The sequence below is a fragment of the Mus musculus genome, chromosome 10, assembly GCF_000001635.26.
Source record: "Mus musculus strain C57BL/6J chromosome 10, GRCm38.p6 C57BL/6J".
Taxonomy (NCBI): domain Eukaryota; kingdom Metazoa; phylum Chordata; class Mammalia; order Rodentia; family Muridae; genus Mus; species Mus musculus.
In genome coordinates, this window is record NC_000076.6 from 97,220,409 (window position 1) to 97,236,927 (window position 16,519).

The 16,519-nt window shown below is 36.6% G+C and overlaps 1 long non-coding RNA gene across 1 annotated transcript in view; it reads right to left on the reverse strand.

Moving 5' to 3' along the window:
* Gm34044 overlaps positions 1-15,349 on the reverse strand; it is a 28,371-nt gene extending 13,022 nt beyond the window's left edge. The window contains exon 1 of the long non-coding RNA XR_380716.2: positions 15,233-15,349. This is a non-coding gene — a long non-coding RNA (predicted gene, 34044). The remainder of the gene's footprint in view (positions 1-15,232) is intronic.
* Positions 15,350-16,519: the final 1,170 nt, after the last annotated feature.

Here is a 16,519-nt window from a genome sequence, read left to right on the forward strand (position 1 = left end):
TTGAGAGCACAGCAGGAGACTTTGGGGCCTAGGACAGGTGCTGATTCCTACGGTGAATGAGTAATGATATTATATCAATGACAGAAACTCATGCTTCAACAAGAAGCTCTCTTTCTACTTCCTTTCTCATGAGAGGGTAGGGTAGTAAGGAAAGTACCAGGCTTTATGAGGTAAGCTATGGTGAGATAAGATTTATTGCTGACTGCCTTTCATCAGTAGGGTGATCTCAGCTAAGTGAGTAAAACTTCGTGACCTCTGTTCAAGATTTATGGTTGCCTGTGCCTCCATTTTTCAGGGTGAATCTGTGAGACGGGGTGAAGGGAGGGTGAGCTTGCAGTAAATATCTAATGTTTCTTTTAGGCCTATAATTCTATCACCTAAGGAAAGGTTTATGCATTGAAATGTTCAACTGTACTGGGTGGGGTGGCACACCACTTTAATCCTAGCACTCAGGTGGCAGGAACAGGCAGATCTGTGTGAGTTCTTTTTTTTTTTTTAATTAGGTATTTTCCTCATTTACATTTCCAATGTTATCCCAAAAGTCCCCCATACCCAACCCCCAGTCCCCTACCCACCCACTCCTACATTTTGGCCCCGGTGTTCCCCTGTACTGGGGCATATAAGGTTTGCATGTCCAATGGGACTCTCTTTCCAGTGATGGCCAACTAGGTCATCTTTTGATACATATGCAGCTAGAGTCAAGAGCTCCGGGGTACTGGTTAGTTCATAATGTTGTTCCACCTATAGGGTTGCAGATCCCTTTAGCTCCTTAGTACTTTCTCTAGTACCTCCATTGGGGGCCCTGTGATCCATCCAATAGCTGACTGTGAGCATCCACTTCTGTATTTGCTAGGCCCTGGCATAGTCTCACAAGAGACAGCTATATCTGGGTCCTTTCAGCAAATTCTTGCTAGTGTATGCAATGGTGTTGGCTTTTGGAGGCTGATTATGGGATGGATCCCTGAATATGGCAGTCTCTAGATGGTCCATCCTTTTGTCTCAGCTCCAAACTTTGTCTCTGTAACTCCTTCCACGGGTGTTTTGTTCCCAGTTCTAAGAAGGGGCAAAGTGTCCACACTTTGGTCTTTGTTCTTCATGTGTTTTGCAAATTGTAACTTATATCTTGGAAAATGAACAACAAGCTTCTGTGTGAGTTCTTAACCAGTCTGGTCTACCTAGTGAATTCCATCAAGGACAGCCAGGGCTGTATATGTTATGTTTTGGACATGTCTCAAAGGATTATAGCTTTTGCCTGGATGCCGCACCCCTGCCCATTCCAAACGTCTTTCCCAGTACTCTCTCTGTCCCTCCTCTGTCCACTTGGTCTCTCCCTTCTATTCCCTCCCCCATCCCTTTGATGTCTATTCACTTTCCCATTCACAGGGAGATTTGTGAGAGTTGCCCAATAGCCCTCCTTGTTACTTAGCTTCCCTGGATTATAGCGTGGTTATCCTTTATAGGTAATGTCTACTTATAAGTGAGCGCATACTGAGTTTGCCTTTCTGGGTCTGGATTACCTTGCTCAGCATGATTTCTTCTAGTTATACTCATTTACTGAAACTTTCATAATATCATTATTTTTAACAGCCAAGTCCTACTCCATTACATAAATGTGTGTTTCTAGCTTATCCCACAGATGCCTCTCTCCACTGTCTAAACTGCCCCAAAGATTTCCTGTTCCAATTCCTTTCCTCCTACTGATTGGCTGTGTCCAGACTCAATGCAAGGCAGGGAACCTAGTCTTACTACAACTTGATATGTCATGCTTCCTGGATAGCCAATGGAGACCTGCCCTTTTCTGGAGATTAAACATACCATTTATTGCTCACATACTTTCATTAAACAACCTAACAAAGGGAATACCAAACTGGTGTGGATAGTTAGAGAGTTACATTATTTTCAGTGCCTTGAGGAATTATACTGCCCTACTAAAGCAGTAGGAATGGTTCTTTTTAAGGTCCATAGTCAACAGTACCAGGCACGACTGTCCTCCATTGAGTGGATCTTACATAAAATTGGGTAGTTGTCAACTACCACCAACATGGAAATCTCAGTTATTGCACCTTTATCCATATGTTACCATGCTGATAATTGTCAGGGTTCACAGGTGTCACAGATAGTAATAGCAATTTTATCACTTCTTTCCCCTGGCATTTTGCATGTTATTTTCTGGAACCCAAGAAACTAGACCAAAGGATAGAGGCTGTTATATCAGATCCAACTTGAATCATATGAGTCATCTGTCCTCAGTGTGTGGTGTCAATGGGAGCCCATGTACTGTAACCTCTGACAGGTAACCAAGTCTACAGCAGTAATCTATATTGTTTTGGGAGCCACTCTGAGTACCCTGACCATCCATTCAAAAGAAGGCTTCTCTGCCTAGTACTGGAAATTTTGTTCATCTATATATTTCTTGTGGGGAACCTTGTCAATTCATGTGGCTTAAATTAAACATATACGCACACACACAGTTAATTTTGGGTACATATAAGCAATATGATTCCTCGAGACTTTATGTGACAGGCATCTGGAAAATATTTTTATGTATGTAACTTCGATATTTTGTGAGAATAAATGAAGCATTAATTTGGTGAATGTTTCAGTTAATTCTTCTTTATATTTTCAATAAGATGGGAACATAAAACTATCAGTAGCTAAATCTTGGTATTCATGGTGTTGACTGTGAGACTCAGACACATTAACTTACAAAATACTTGAGTGGTTTTTTTTAAAATGGTCTCTCTAATGAAGTTTACCCTATATTCTGTGGTTTATTATTTTTAAGACTTATAATAATCTAGCCGAATATTATACTGTTCCAGTGACTACTGTGTTCTTACACACACACACACACACACACACACACACACACACAAAGTGTACGTGTGTTATATGCTCACATGCCACATAGAAACTCAAAGGCAATAATGTTTAAGTAGAGTCTTGTTTTACAGTACAGTTGAAATTACTTTCTAAGTTTATTGGTTTGTTGTATTTGTTTAGTTTGGTTGGATTCGGGAACCAGATGATTGATTAAGCAATTTTCATCACTGTCCTACACAAAGCACTCTAATGACTTCTTCCCACATATTATTTTATTTTTTTCCTTATTGTTTTTCTCCTTTCTTAACAATAACTTTAATGGGCTTACTACTTATTTTTAAACTTTACTTTTTTCAAGTTTGGATTTTTATTTTGAAATATGTCCCAACTTCCTAATATGTCATATTTTTTATCTTGTTGTCTGTTGATGCTCTGTTTGCATGTTTACTATAGGAACATCCAATCTATTGCTTCCGGCTGTTGCATGGTATTCTAGAAAATGTAAGCATAACAGATTTCACATTCACTTCTAGTGACAGGCAGATACCTATGTAAAATATCCTTGAAACTTAAATTTGTTAGTTTTCTATAGTCAAATATACCTTGTGAGTCTCACGTGTAAGCTTTACCTAAGGCATTGAACAGAAATCACAATTTTGATGTTTCAATTAATCATTGTTTGCTTTATAGTTTCTGCTCTCTAAGTTTCATCTAGGAAGCCGTCTTTTACTTATATGTAAATTTGTTAACTGTATTTTTTTTTCTATTATCACCATGGGACTAAAGGCCACATACTTGTGTTGGTTAGGTAAGAATCCAGTTTTGCAACTCTGAGATTTCATCTTCCACTGATTAGGATGGCTAAGATCAAAAACTCAAGAGATAGGATACGATGGCAAGAATGTGGAGCAAGGGGAACACTCCTCCATAGCTGGTGGCTGTGCAAACTTGTACAACCTCTTTGGAAATCAATTTAGAGGTTTCTCAGAAAACTGGGAATAGTACTACCTCAAAACCCAGCTATCCCAGTCCTGGGCATGTACTCAAAAGATGCTCCACCATCCCATAAAGACACTTGCTCGTCCCTGTTTATAGCAGCTTTATTCTTAACAGCTAGAAACTGGAAACAACCTAGATGTTGCACAACTGAAGAATAGATAAATACATAATGAATTTTGAAGGCAAATGGATGGAACTTGTGGCTATCATCTTGAGTGAAGTAACCCAGTCCCCAAAGGACATACATGGTATGTACTCATTTACAAGTAGGTATTAGCCATAAAATACAGGATACCCATACTACACTCAACAGACCCAAAGAATCTAACCACAAAGGGAGGCCCAAGGGGGTGACCAGGAGTGGGGCACTGAGTGGGATATAAAGTGAAAAAAAAAAAAGGTCACAGAATAGATTGATGTTATTCTAAAGAGCTAGAGAGATTGCAGTCAGTGTCTTTCTTGTCTCTCTGATTGATCATTCAGTAAAAAGAATCATGATGGATGTAGTCACAACATATCCTAAAACCTGATCTTTGGAAATTTTTTTTTTACCTGATTATTACAACTACCCAGTGTAAGATATTTTGTTATAACTACACAACTAGGTTAAGAAAGTTCATTTGTCTGCTGTAGTATACGAGGTATAGATATTTTCCCTAAAAAGTATCCTTATGTTATATTTTAATGGCTATTGTGGTTAAAGTTTATTCTTAATCTGACAGACTCCAGAATCCCTGAAAAGAGAAGCCTGAAGGTATATCTGAGAAAATATGTCCCTGTGACTAACAGAGGTGGGAAGACCCACCCTGACTGTGGATGGCACTCTTACATGAGCTGTGGACCCAGACTTCATAAGAAAAGAGGTTGCTGGGCATAAATTATCTTCTACTTCCTAGCTGTGAACACAATTTTGCCAGTCTTTTCTAGCCTCTGCCACCTAACTTCCCCACTGTGATAGACTGGGTGCTCAGATATATTAATATAATAATCACATTTATTTAAAATAATATTTTCTTTTTTGCCTCTTTTTTATTAGATTTTTAAATTGACATTTCATTTTTTTAATTGACATTTCATTTTTTTCTTTTTTTTCTTTTCCTCCAAAAAGGCTCTCTCTTTGGTAAATTGTTGCCCTGCTCCCAGATATTTGTCACAGTTACAAGCAAAATAATTAACACAATAACATACTTACATAGAGAAAAAACTAAGTGGAAAGTATATCTTTATTAAATTGAATTTATGGATAACTTATTCTAACTAAAAGAATATAAACTACTAATCATAGCAGCAAAAGGTATTTCATTTTCTTCCTAAAAACCAGTTTACTTTCTCTTAATTTATATCTATGCGGTATTGGTTCTATGGATACTATGGAGTATAATTTATACATTTTTGTTATCTAATTAATTACTACTGATATGTTTGCATATATCAAACATATATATATATATATATATATAGTCAGTTATAGCAAATATATTGCCTTTGAACTTTTCATTGCCACCTTTGATTAGTGTACACTTCTGTAAGATGACATATGAGAAGGAGACTAAGCAATGCAGTGGCCATTGATTTTTGTCCATATTTCTACCACAACTGAAGAATTTTATTCTTAATTTCTGATGTTCTTAGATGTATAGTTACTTGTTTGGGGCATCCTTTAAGTACCATTCCTTCTAGTCATATGATGGGCCTGTTTTATTATTTCAAAAATTAAAACAGATATCCTTGAGCCTTTGATGGTAGAGTCAGTCTTAGCTCAAGAGGAGATTCCTCTTAGAGATCATTAATGCACTCACAATTTCTGCCTTTCAAGACCAAGTTTATTTAGAGGGTTTTTCCCCTTTGGATTGGTAATTCTATTACTTAAGAGATCAGATGAGAGAAAGTAATTTTATTGGAATGATGTATTTACAAATTCCTATTACATACAGGACAACCTGACCTTAAGCTAAATGAGCTCAGAAAATGCTGCTTCTTGAAGTTTCTATTCCCTTTTCTTTAATTTCCAGCTGCTCTCTTTCATCTTGGTCCTCTGTACACACTCTTCCTCCTGATGCCAGGCCACACAATCCATCTGGTGTTCTCTCCTCCTTTTCATAAAAACAGACATGACTCCTGTTACATGGACTCTCTACACTACCATGTCTTATCTTATGTCTACTCCTTAATTAACCTTTTTGTACTTGTTTGACTTTGCTACAATTCTCATCCTTCAGAGGTAAAATTCTTCTTGAGTGGACAAGGAGTAGATCACCCCTGATTCTGTTAGTACCTGTTAGTTGAGGCTAAACAGAAAATATTATTTTAAATAAATGTGATTATTATATTAAAATATATGGAAAGTTTTGGAGTGATACCATGATACTATTGAGATTAAAAATATAGTAAAACCTCATGGAGGATGTCAGAACACATTTTTGTGTGTGTACATAGCTACCTGATCCATAATGTTGCATGGATCAACCATACCATATTTGAATCCCCTTTTCTCTAGGTATGTTATGTATAGTTTAATTTGTGTTAATATTTTTTGTCAAATACCCCCAAATTAAATATTTTAAAACTTATTTAAAAGTATCTAAAAGTTTGTATTTCAATTTTACAGATTAAAAACCAATCTGGGTTTGTTTGTAGCTAAGGTCTTTTGCATTATAGGAGAAATACAATAAGCACTATTTTAGAAAAGTATTTTTTTGCATAATACCCATTTGAATACTGTCTAATGAGCAAGAAAAATCAATTTCCAATTTGATCCTTGTTTATCATTAGGGAAGCAACACTAGGTTCATACTTTTGGAATAACAAGTCATGATTTCAGAGATTTTCCTCTTGGAAGTATCCTGGAAGTGTCCACAGTGTGTTTCTATTTGGACATCTTTAGCCAGTGCATGTTAAACATCAGGAGAGTGACTGATGGCTTTGGGAAGTTATGAAAAGCAGAGATGTTTTTTTCTTTTGAAAGGTACTGTCTAAGCTTGTTTAACCTCCGGTGGTGTGGTAATCCAGGGGCATTCAGGCAAGAAGGTATTATATGCTCAAGAAATTGACCAAATTAACTCAGTTTTTACAACAGTACATGGATGACCCACACACCAGCATAGGGAGGTGGGCTTTCAGACTGACAGGCATGGCCTATTCTGATCAGAACAATCAATCAAGAATTCATTTTGCCCGAGGTTTTGGGGACTTAATCAACAGTGAACACATATAGATTAAACCAAGGTTAGAATTTACTGAATTCCTCCTCTCCAAATATTCCTGAACCTCAGTTTTAGGATTCTTCTTGTTTTGTATAGGGTTTTAAGTTTGTGGAGCATATCTGCATTGTGGTATCTTCTCTACAGTCTGCACAAGGCACTCTACTGGCTTACTTCTCTGAGGGAGGATTGCCAATCAAGACAGTGAAGGGATTTAGGAGTCAACATTTACAATCTATCATATTCAGAGAGGTAGGGTCCTCTTTGCTTATTCGAAAGATTAGAGATCACATATAAATATCAGTTTTAGAAATTCCCATTGTTCAATCCAGTACATTATATATAGGTAATTATGAAATTGGTGTGTGGGGTGGGGCAGGGCGAGCTGCTGAGCCCTGGAAAGTCAACAAGAACAAGTCACTAAGAGCATTGAACTCATAGCTGTCTTAAGGAGTGCATGCCACTTCAAGATGGATATGCTAGGCTTACAGGCTTTGTTCTGAGATCAGACCCCCTTTAATGAGAATGGGGGTCTGGCTGACACATGGCTGGCATGGTGACTGGTGTTTAAGTTTAAAAATTGTCTTAAAAAGTAAAATTTCCATGGTCTCAGCCTTATATTTCCTGGGGCGTCTGCTTTTGATCCAGACTGACTCTTCCTAAGCCGAATCCTTGTTTTGTCAAGTCTCAAAGTCTCGTCTCTAAACAGGAAGACTATTTTGAGTTCTGCCAACAAGCAAGGCTCTACTCCAATGCATTCCATGCGAAGCTGCATCAACAGGGGCACAAAGGATTTCCATTTGCCTAAGACATCTGCAACTCGATTTCATTGCCTGGTTATATTGGTTTACTATTCTGAAGAGAATGTTATTTCAAATCTAACTTGCATCAAAAAGTTCCCATCCAAATATATCCCCTTATTGTGCAAAACATAACTGTTACATTTCCATCAAATTACTGTAGCAGCAGTGGCTCAGAAGAAACTCTAGGGAGCTGATGGTTTAATCAGGCCTTGTCTAATATCACATAACTTACAGTAACATAATTGTTTTTCCATCAGATGGCCCTGTAATGGGATCTAATGGCTTTCAGCAGGAACTTTGAGGGCAATTCGACACAATCATGCATCCAAATAAGGAGGGGGGAACCTATCTATTTCAGATTTAAAAACAAAACAGCTTTATATTTTTGGAAATGTTTATGATTTTGTGCCTCTTATTAAGTAATTTTAGGCTACATATGAAACATATCTAATAGTCTTTAACTCAAACAGATAGGCTTTAGTGAATAAATATGGCCATGATTAAGAAATTTATAGTATATACAAGAAATCCTAGGAGTGCAGCTGATGACCTGATCCTTTCTTCTGGAGATTATGAAATAAGAAAGAAAGAAAACACTGCATGTAAGAGACTGAATGCAGGGTCCCAGCTGTTGCTTTGCCTTTGCTTAGAGACAAAGTTTAAACTTATTGTAGGCTTACTATCAAGAGATAGAAGATTGGAGCTGAAGGCAGGAATGGAAGCTGGAGGTTTGAGGAGGGGTACATAAATCACATATTTGTATGCACAGGTACAAAAGTGTGTCAGACACAGAACAGGAAGGTGGCTTCTATGGGAATCACAGGGAAATTGGAGTACTAGAGTGGTGTTCTGGCACATAGAACTTTTTCAGCTGTGGGAGCCCAGAAGGAGTGCTAAAATACTAAAATGGCCCATGCTATGTCACAACAAAGATGGAAACCTCTGAGTTCAAATCCAAACCACCTGAGACTTCTTATGAAGAATGACAGAAAGCATAAAGAGGCATTAGAGTTGCCTAACTAGGAGAGATAGATATGATTGTTATACCTAAAAATGTGGTCACATAGATAATTATTATTTTGAATGCTATTATATTCTATGGTAATATCATTAAAGTTTTTCTTTTATTATATCTTTTATAATTTTAAGATTTTTGTTGTTAGTTATGTCTGTCTGTGCTGTTTGTACATGTATTCACATGTGAATTTAGTTGCCTGTCAAGTCCATAAAGTGACATAGGATCTCTTGAAGCTGAGTTGCAGTGGTTGCACCGAATGTAGGTCTTCTGACAGAGCAGTATGCATGTTATACTCTGAGCCATATTTCCATCTCCAATATCAATATTTATATCTAGTATTGTACTTCTCACCACCCGAAAAACATATCAGAGATAATCCACCACTATTTGAATTAAATCGATACATTGGATACTAATTTTTAATAAATAGGATACATAATGAATCATTCCATTAAAATATGAAAAGAACAAAATGTTTTACCCTCTCTCTCAATGCCAAGCACTCTAAACAGAAAAATCCATTTTGCATTTTAGTCCATCCTTCAGCCATACACATGTCTCTGACTAGTAACAACCAAGCCATTTGATAATTTTTCCATGGAGTCATTCACTCCTTCTCCATGAATACATTTCCCTTCTCCTCAAAACTTACAAAAAAATCTGAAATGCAAATCTCTTCTACAATAGAGTAACAACAACAACAACAACAACAACAACAATAATAATAATAATAATAAAGATCTCAGGTCCAGGAGTTTCCTTTCTTATGTGTTTCTAGCTCTGCTTTCTGGAGCCAATGGAGAAACTATCTTCCCAGCCTTGTTCCCTCTCTGTAAACTCTTTATTCCCAAATGAGCAACACTGGAACCTTGCCTAGTCCACACTATTTGTTGCTCCTGAACTGACGAGGGTCTTGTGGTTTTGTTTATTATCAAAGAAGTAAATTCTAATAAGTACAGATTCAGGAATGAGTTAGTGTCTGAGACTTTCTAACAACCAAATGGAAAAGGGAATGAGATTGTATAATTGTGCACCAGGTAATATATAATAGCATCATTTAGAAAGACTGCTATGTCTGTTTCTACTTCTCAAGATAAGTTTACTTCACGTTTGATTATAAAAAAAATTTTCATAATAGTTGGATAATATCTGAAAACAAAGTTCTTTTACTAATGCATTTAAATACTTTAAATCAATATATTTAAAATGTATTTGTAATGACGAATTTACGTTTCATCAGAAACCCTTAGCACAAATTTAACTTTAGGAAGATGCATGATACTGTTCAGTAGTTTTGTTTTCTGATTGTATTTCTTTTTTTATTAGATATTTTCTTCATTTACATTTCAAATGCTATCTCCTTTCCGAGTTTTCTCTCCGAAAATCCTGTATACCACCCACCTCCCAATTATATTTCTTAATGTAAGTTACAGCTCGAAGAAAATGTAAGAGTAGGTAGCTTGTCTCTTTAAATCACCTCATGTTCAAGTAAAGCTTTGATAAGACCTGGTTATTTGAAGTCAGTTTATGGAGTCCCTCTGAGTCAAATGCCCAAGGCATTGGCATTGCAATTTAAAGACCAGAGAAGATTATTACAGACCAAATGTGCAGGCGGCAGTGGTTAAAGATCTCGTGGACACTTACGAACATGTTTCACATTTTTACCTAGTTATGTAGCAAACCATATAATTTTTCAAGATCACAATGGTAGGATGTTTAGGTATAGCTATGTGCCTGTGTATTAGCAAAGTCAGGTGTTAGAGTATGATATGCAGAAGAGGGGAGTTGCTGGGCTTATGAGTGGGCATCAATCAATCAATCAATCAATCACTCATAAGACTCTTAAGAATCCCATGCCTCAAAATCTAAACATGAAAAATATATTCTGAAATATTGATTTTATTGTATTTTTATGACCAGAAAAGTATCATAGAATGCCCAATGTGATAGAGCATGTTTATTTGGTGGTGGTGGGGACTCCTTTGTTAGATGCAAATAATACCAACTATATGCAAATTCATGTAACTTGGCTGAATGTGTTACCATAATAACAGTCTATAATACATAGATTTTTATTTCCTTTGGCCCTTTTAAAACCAGTCTTAGTTAAATGCTTAAACACTCACAAAACTTTCAAATGCAAATGTCCTTTTTCCACTGTCTTTCTTACTCTAGATTTTTTTGGGGGTTTACATGAGCCATGACAGACCACTCAGCTGTGAACCGAATCACACAGAATCCCTGATCTCACTGGAGATGATCACTGGTTTCTTTGATGACAGCTGTCTTTCTGCATCAGAGTTAACATGTCTTCCAGCCCACTAGCTCAGCTCTGGGTAATAGAGCAGATGTAAGCATCCTGGTATGGCAACAGAATCAATAGGTATGACTGAGGGCTCACTTTGACCTCTTCCACCCCATCAGTTACCTTGCCATGTTTCACAGGACTCACAAATGTTCTTTGTTCCTCTCATTTCTGAGCTCTTTCCCACTCTTCATTGACCTGCTTTAAGGCTAATCCCTAACTCCTCTGGGAAGATAAGTGCTTTCATTTCTTTCTTTAAACAAAATTTCCTAGTTTGCAAAAAAAAGGTGAATACCTCAGAATGAAATGCAGGAGCAGAATTCTGATTAAATACAGAAATAGACATAGACCTCTTTCCATTACTCTCACATGATGTTTTATATGAACAGCAAGAGTAATTTTTTTCTCTCTGTCTCACTCAAGCCCGAACACAGGCATATTCATGATTCTTATTCTGCAACCATATGGACTTCCTATTAATGATGACTGGGTGATATACTCCATCACCTCTGACAATTCTGGAGTCATCTATATAAGGCCCTAATTATTTCCATTTTTAGGGTCAGGTTTTGTGAATTTTCTCTGCTGGTAACATCTCTTCATAGGACATATAAAATCTTGTGTAGCTTAACAAAGAGGTTTGTAGTGGGTACGTGTGAAAACAAAGACTCTTCAAACAGGAGCTAATAAGCACTAAGTTGAAATATGTGTGAATGCATGGAACATGTAACAACATAGTTATTTTCAGGGAAAAACTTCTCCTCCTGGTAAAAGTCTCTCCAAATTATCTAGGACAGGTTTTGTTTCTAGGGATTATAGTCTAAGAAATTCAAGGCAACCTTTTACGTAAAGAAAGTATATGAAAATGGAGCAAATACTCTTCCTAAGGGTTTAGAAAGCTGAACAGTTATTAATACTCTTGTTTGAGATAAGTGAAGATAGACTCGTGTATAGATGATAGATAAGAATTAGGTATAAGGTTTTTACCTCTGGCCAATATTTATTGAATCTGAAAGAGTCAGCATAAGGCTGTGAAGTGGTACTAAGTACTGTATGGTAATATGACGAAAACTGGGTTTTTAGATCCACTGGGTGCATATGGCACTGGAAAGTTAAATGTTGGCTGGAAAGACTTCATGCCTTCACAGATGTAGGGATACAGCATTGAATGTTCTGAAGCTCTAAAAATCAAATGGAAGAGGCCATAGATATCTAGATACACTAAAGAAACATGTACACTTTATATGTATAAGGTTTAAAATATTTTGATAAAAATAAGTTCATAGCTACATTATTTTTTAGTGGTAAATATAAAGGATAAGTCAATATCTCTAACAGTCATTTAGATGAATGAAATTTATGGCATAATTATTTTTAAATACTATATTTTAGTGATACTTAGAGAACAATATAAGTACTTACACAAATAAGTTATGAGAAAGAAGGCAAGAACAACAAAATGCATACTTTATACTTTCATCTCTGTAAACTTTAGACAAAGAAGACTGCCATTTTGAACATTTGGAATTGGTAATGAGACAGGCATCTAGGGATGTAGTTTATATGCTGGGTTTTTTACCGCTTTGCATATAGTATAAGTATGACTGATTTGGAAATATGCATGAGTTGATAAGTTCAGTTTTCCTTTCTATAGATATTTTAAATTAATACTTGTACAATAAAATTTAATCTTTAGAAGATCACCCAAGAATATAAAATTTCTAATTATTACTTTCAACTAGACAGTGTGTGTTACCGAAGTATTCATAACCTTGACAAAAATGCTTGGAAAAAAAAAACCTTGAAAGATGGTTTTTGCCTCCTAGTCTCAGAAATTTGAGCCCATTTTCACGTGGATTCACTGATTCTTGGCTATGGTGAGGCAGAATAACATGGCAGAGGGCATGGTGAAGGAAAGTCACTTACTTTACAACAGCCAGAAATCAAGGGACAAAAGAAGGGTTCAGGACAACACTGTTCAATGGCATTGTAACCCAGTGACCCACTTTCCTCAGTGGGGATGCTGAAACTGTCATGATCCTGGCTCAACATTCTAGGTCACAGGCCATCACTGTGGGGAAGTCACAGCAGCAGGAACTTGGGACAACTGGTCACCATTATATCCATCCTCAAGAAGTAGAGAGCCACACATGTGCACATGCCAGTATTCAGCTAGCTTTCTTCTCTTTCTTCTTTCTAGATCCCTAGACCCAAAAGTGGTGCTGCTCACAATACGTGGACCCTCCCACAGCAATGAATATAATCAACATTATCCTCCAACAGACATGCCCTTAGACCAGTTTCTTATAGGCAATAATTCATTCTTACCCTTCTCAGATGATTGTAGATTGTGTCAAGCCAACAATCAACAATTAACCATTACAAGAACCAAGTGGTCAACACATGAACTAAACTATATATTGAAATAAGAGCAGTGTCCAAATTTTCACTGAAAATTACAAAATAATAAGAGCAGTCAAAAAACAGATAAATAAATGGAAGAATATGCCTTGCTCATGGCCTGGAAATTTAATCCCGTGAAGATGATTCCAATTTGATTATTGAATAACTAAAACACCTAATAAAGCATTAATATGTACTAAGTAAGAGTGGGAGGTACTTTGAGAGGAATTTAGTATACAAGTTTGAGTGGACAAACCCAGGGATGGCTCATCTCCACATGGATAGGTACCACCCAATTGACTAGAAAGATAAATAAAAGTCAAAGGAGCAGAAATATAGCAAAGGAGACTGCTTCAACTATGTTTTGTGTCTGGACACTTTTGTCTTTTGTCTTCACAGTTTATGCCTATAGCCAGTGTTTCCAGACCTATGGCCTCAGACGGAATCATGTCTTTGGCTCCTCTGATTTGAAGTATAGTGGTTTATTTACAATGGTATTAAAATTAAACGTACTTCGAGGCACAATTCCAATAATTCAATTCCAATGAAAGAGAAGTGATTTACCATACAATTTCAATAGAAAAAGAAATTATAACTATTAACCCAGCAAAAAGACTGAATTTGAAGTCTGACAGTAAGTATCAAATGCTGGTGAAAGTAGAACAACTTTGGTGGATTAGAAATTTGAGAGATTTGCTCCACTTTCTGTTCAGCTTCTTTCAGGAGGCACAAGGGATGCTATCTTCAGGATTGTTTGTTACTGCAGCTGATGGCTAAGCTATGATTTCTGCAGAGATTTCAATCAGACAGCTTGTTGGGGGAATGAGTGATTTCTACACAGCATATATCCGATTGCCATAATTTCATAAATGAAATTTCATCTAAGTTCTGAGAGAATAGGATTTTAAGAATATATCTGGTTTCTCTTGGTTTGTTGATGGCATGCCTCCCATGACTCTCATTAAACTACAGTCTCATACCAAGTCCACAGGGTTAAGATTACTGCACAAAGGTCCAACAGTTTGGAGTTATGTAGATAGAGGAAAGATGAAAACCTACAATGTGGTTCTTTTGAAGTGCTCATATGCACTATGTACAGAAATGTTGTATTTGACCTGTACCAGCAACATCAATGTTTGATGGTACCCAGCAACAAGAATATTAAAACGGAAGTTTCCTTTACCTCAAAATGTTAGACATAAGGGAAAAAATCTATGATTTGGCGATAGATTACATACAATTTCAATTAAAGGCATAAATGAATTTCCATTTGGATTTGCTGTCCTGAGAGTAATTTAGTATTGTTATTCATATCTGTCAAGTCAATAAACATTTATTAACTAATTTAGGAGTTTAAAAATGACAGAGATGCTCCTTTCATTATCTTTTAAGAAAGCCATATGACAGCACATGAGTTAGAAATTAGCATAAAGAAAGCTTGGGTAAACATAGAGAATATCAGACACACAAAACAAAAGCTAGGGAAATGTTATTAAGGTATCCAAAGTATTCTACATGCTTCAGGCTATGTCACAGTTTATATAGCAGTAAACAAATAAAATATCCAAAGTATGTGAAAAGAGCTATTAACTTTATGACTCTCATAAAGGGAAGTGCAAATTTTCCAACAGAAAATGCCCATGGCTAAATATTGCAGGAAAAAAAAAGTAGGTGCATTTACCAAGTTAAAGACCACGATCCTGGACTAAGTGGAGGTTCTGATGGTTCCCTGCTTGCGATCAGCTTTGCCTGAAAATATAGGAGCTGAGATTGAGATAAATGTGGAATCATGTTCAGATAGTGAACAAGGCAGGAAGTAGTCCTTCAAGCAGGCAGGACAGAGCAGCAGAACACTGAGAGCGAGCATCCTTAAAGTGCCGGTCTCAGGTGGCTCATTGGTGCAAATGCTAAATAATTTATGTGCACATAACCCTGAATCACACAGAGGATTGTTGACACCCATGGAAATGAGATTGGCTCTCCCATTATATAAATTACCTGCAAATGGTTGGTTTTAGAAAGATTTCAGAAGTGAGTCATAGTGATTAAGGAACAATTACAGAGCTTCTCAGGAACACGTTTCCAGACTGAGCAAAGCAGCTTTTCCTTTTTCTAAAGCAGCAGTGATACCGCTTCTAGTAGTAGCATCCCAGATCACATATTAGAATGATCAGGAGGACCAGACACGGGGGTAATTCTGGCCGATTTCAATTCAACTCTTTAACTTTATATGTGTACACATGTGAGATAAATTTTGATAGAGAAAACACACAGACATACAGCTTAATAACATTGGAAATGTATGGTCTCATCTGGGCCTTTAATGCTGAGAGCATTACTGATTCACAGTGGATAAATCATAATTTATTTAAATAATATGATTTAGTAGAGCTATAGGTGACTTTTAATTTCTGATGGCTGGTTTCATCTTGTTGGTTTTGTAGATTATCCATATATCTAAATCTTGACACATCTCTAATTGTTTTCCTTGATTAATTTCTCTTCTAGATCTAGAGTTCCAATCCCCATTATGATGGTATCACATTACTGAATGAGCTATCTTACCATTGCAGTTAATAAAATTAGAACATTGTACAGTGAGGTATTTGGTAGACTCTGGAATACAGTCAACATAGTGGCTACAGGAAAGATGCATACAGCCCCACCATAAAGGTACTTAGACTAAGTCGCTCTTAAGGGAATAGAGCCCACAGAGAACACTAATCACAGATAGCAGACCTTTCAATACTGATTATCAAATTAGCAATTAAAGGTATTCCAAAATGCAGGACCGATTGAACAAAATGAATGATTGAAACAAATCCAGGGCTGAGTCAGATGTTGGTTACCAGAGGCTACAGAATAAGCATAAACATATTCTTGATATAGTTCCAGAAAACCCAGGAAAGAATAGAAACTTTTAACAGCCACCCCTCCCACATATATACACACACAGTGAAATAGAAGT